The sequence below is a fragment of the Atta colombica genome, unplaced genomic scaffold (assembly GCF_001594045.1).
Source record: "Atta colombica isolate Treedump-2 unplaced genomic scaffold, Acol1.0 scaffold121, whole genome shotgun sequence".
Taxonomy (NCBI): domain Eukaryota; kingdom Metazoa; phylum Arthropoda; class Insecta; order Hymenoptera; family Formicidae; genus Atta; species Atta colombica.
In genome coordinates this window covers 128,865-132,712 of record NW_017259208.1, presented here as the reverse complement: position 1 = coordinate 132,712, position 3,848 = coordinate 128,865, and the positions used below count along the sequence as shown (strand labels likewise).

At 25.7% G+C, this 3,848-nt stretch overlaps 1 protein-coding gene across 4 annotated transcripts in view; it reads left to right on the top strand.

The window, feature by feature from the left end:
• The window catches only part of LOC108694678 (fatty-acid amide hydrolase 2), a 13,980-nt gene that overhangs the window by 4,231 nt on the left and 5,901 nt on the right, over positions 1-3,848 (top strand). Inside the window, exon 2 of one of the 4 annotated variants that reach the window (XM_018204309.1) lies at positions 94-140. The exons of 2 other annotated variants lie outside the window; for them this stretch is intronic. The gene's annotated coding sequence lies outside the window, so the exon portion shown is untranslated. Of the gene's footprint in view, positions 1-93; positions 163-3,848 lie in introns of all 4 variants that reach the window. One more of the 4 variants, XM_018204311.1, reaches the window with a different exon arrangement.

Genomic DNA, 3,848 nt, shown 5'->3' with positions numbered 1-3,848 from the left:
AGAATTTAGGGTCGTGCATATAATATTATTAAAAGCGTAATACATATTTAAATTTTTCGTAATTTCTAATAATTAATTTATTTCCACTAACAGGTAGTTATCTTACATGTACATCCTCATCAAATCAAGGTGAAACGAAGGTGAACTACTTGTTTTTTCCCGGTAAAAAATTTTTGCATAATTGTGCATGAATATATATATATATATAAACACGCATAAAGATTCATTCAAATATGTATAATAATATATAAAATATATATATTTTCGCATTGTTTGTTTTAGAAAAAAACAAGTTTGGAAAAATGTAAAAAATTTGTTCATATATATTTATGCATAATTTTATATATAATAATTATACATAAATAATTCTTTTACATTTCTTCAAACTTGATTTTTTTCTAAAACAAATAGTGCGACAATTACCTTTTTAATTATTCTGAATATTTTCACATTACTATTATTTCTACTACACTAAAAAGTAATTTTATAAAAGAAAAAAGGATGTACGAACATATGTATGGACATATTTCATATACAATTATACATGTTTATCGATATTTATACGTGTTTATATATATTTGTACATATTTATGTATATTTGTACATTTCATGCATGAAAAATTTGTTATCGGATTGTTTCTTCGTAACGAAAGATCACCGTTTGAGTGTTGTATGAACAGTTCCGAATTATAAATAACAACATCATTGTCGTTATCGTGAGACAAAGAAAAAGGTTTCCGATTACCGAATTAACTTGAATATCACTTGAGCATGCGAGATATTTTGTGACAGGTATTGATGTACATACAGGTAAACGGATGCTTACTTCCGGAATAAAGTATAGTTTATCGCGAGAAATCGCGAAATCGAATAATGAGAATGCCAAATTAGGTGAATGTCAACCACAAATGTATGGCTGTAAGCCAGGCGATTATTCCGGTCGAATTCCTCCGATCGATTGAAGCAGAAGATGTACTTGAAAATGACAAAATACTCTTCAAAATATCAATTTTCTAATATTTTTGTTTAAATAGAGTGTTCCTGCATATTTATACAATATGTAAAATAATTATTGAATATGTTTAAATAATTAAAAGAAGAAATGTAATAGTTAAGTTAAATGCAAATGTATAGTTTTCTCGCAATCTGAATAGTAAGAAGTGGGTGGTCGAGAAATAAATAATGCCCATATCGGACTACAGATTAAAAATGAAATTTAATCGATCAGAAGAAAAGACACCAGTATCAAGTTTAGTGAACTTTATTTTGATTGGTAAAATTCAAATTAAATTTCAATCTTAGTCTAAATCTTACAAGCTTAATGGATTTTTCTATTTTTATTTGATTTTTACTTGGTAGCATCGTTTATTTCTAAATTTTGAATATATAAATATAGAAAAAGAAAAGAAAGATAACTTGCAAGGGATGTGAGATTGTGACACCAAATAATGTCAAAAATCTTTAAATCTATATTGGACTATGTATTAGAGATTGAATTGCAAATTGAAAATTGGAATTTGACTAGCCCGATAATTTAATAATTTTAATAAATAAAGTAATTCTAGTAAAAAATAAACAACAAATCGTGTTATGCTAAGTATTTACAGATTAATGAAACAAAATAAGATGACTAATAAAATACAAATTTTATTTGTATTAGCAAAAAATCGTCGTGGAACGTTTCGCACTTAACAATAATTCATCTTAACAATAATTCATCTTTAGCCATTGTCATAAGATCGATATTTGTAAGAGTAAGAAGCATTATATATGTTACACGTTATATTCTTTTCTAACATCTTACATAGCGTTACCTTTTTTTATATATCTCGTATAGATCATTTTAAATTATATTTAGACACTATGGACAACGATTTTAACATTGTGGATTAATTATAAAAAAAATTTTGTTGCTTTACTTTTTTTTACTAATAAACGAAGAATTAGTTCTATTTTTATTATGGACTGCAATTACACCCATCTATTTTTATTATGGCTCTCTCTATAATTTAGACTTTTTGAGAAAAACGTTATATAATTTATTATTATGATATTAATGATGATTAATTAAATCTAAATATTTCTATGTCTACATTGTATAATGTGACTTCTTGCTGCCCGAGTTACATTGTCCAGCATATCTTATTTTATTCATTATCTTTCTATTATAACTTAATTTAATAATTTATTAAGATTTACGACTGAAGGTGATTTCATTAAATACGAAATTCAGCGAATTTTTTCTGACTGTGTAAATAAAATTTATTTTATTATATGTTGCTTTATTTTGCTCGTTTAATTGACCTGTATGTTATAATTTATTATTTAATTTTAATTGGTTATTTAAAATTCTAATCTCCAAATCGCAATCTTCAATGTGTAGATATTAATTGTTAGCAAAATTTTACTGATCTCCAGATTGGTCTCTAGATATATAGAGTGTCTTGAAATCCGTAGGAAATTTTATTGCAATCTGTAGGTAATATTATTATGAAACTTTGTGAAAAACTAAGTAATAAAAAGTGTAAGCAATTTTTTCCGTAAAGTAAGTTTTTAAATAAAAACGTTTAAATATAAACGTTGATTAAAAAATCATCTGTCCGTGTGATAGTATGCGTACAGCGGTAATGTTTTATTTAGTATCTAATACTTACACGCACGTCACATAGATAAAAACTTCTTAATCAATGCTTATTAGCAAACTCTAAACTTAAAAAAGTACTTCATAGAAAAAAATGGTTTACACTTTTATTACTTAATTTTTTATGAAGTTTCACACTGCATTATCCTCGAATTTTGGGACACCCTGTATAATATCAGGAGAAACAAATATTTCAAAATTGTGCTTTGTTATGCACGATTGCACGTATTTATGACGATACAAATTTTATACCGTTTTTTTTTGTAAAATCATGTTTTTTTATCTTTATATATTTTCATGTACATTAAAAACTTTTCTTTAAATATTAAAATAAATTAATTTTAATTTATTAAAATTTTTTTTTCTTTTAGACAGATGCGTTTTGAAAATTGGTCGATAATTAAAAGGAAAAGTTATCGTTAGAGTTAATAACCTTGGACGAAATTACTCATCTGCTTGTCAACGATTGTATTCGACGCGTTACTTTGCGCACTGTGATACACTTCGTGTTCTTTTCAGGCAGTCTCGATCTTTGCTTCTTTTATTCGACAACGTTGGTTAATTAATTCCGCGTAATTGTCGAATCATCGTTTCTTCTTGTATTATATAATTGCCGTTATACTATAATAGATCGTTATGACATAATTGATCGTAAAGATGAATTATTTGATGAACGATTCGCTAACCTTGGGAAATCATATTGTCTAACAAAATTAATTAACCTCAATTAAATAATCCTCAATTTTAGTTTCTTGTCATAAATAATATTTGCTTGATATTCCTAGCGGAAAAAAAACGGTGCTGTTGAAAAGCGATAAATGATAGTAAAACACAATATTTTTTTACTACTTCCTCTATTACATTCATAAATAAACATGCATGAATCTAACTGTGTTTACATCAAATATATAAATATTATCTTTATGCGATAATTTACGTCAGTTTAACAATGTAGATACCGTGATAGATTGTGTAAAATAAAGATAATATGATCACGGAAAACATATATTAGATAATTAAAAATTGTATTAAAAATTTTAAATAAAATAAAGCAATAAAGAGGATTTCCCAGTCATTCATCGATTGATGAATAATGCATGATGCATGTAATTCTTGTCGTATATATATATATTTTTAAGTTGAGATATGATAGTATCCTTGTATTAAGTTATCTATATAAAAGTATTTTCAAATATTAGTTGTTCGC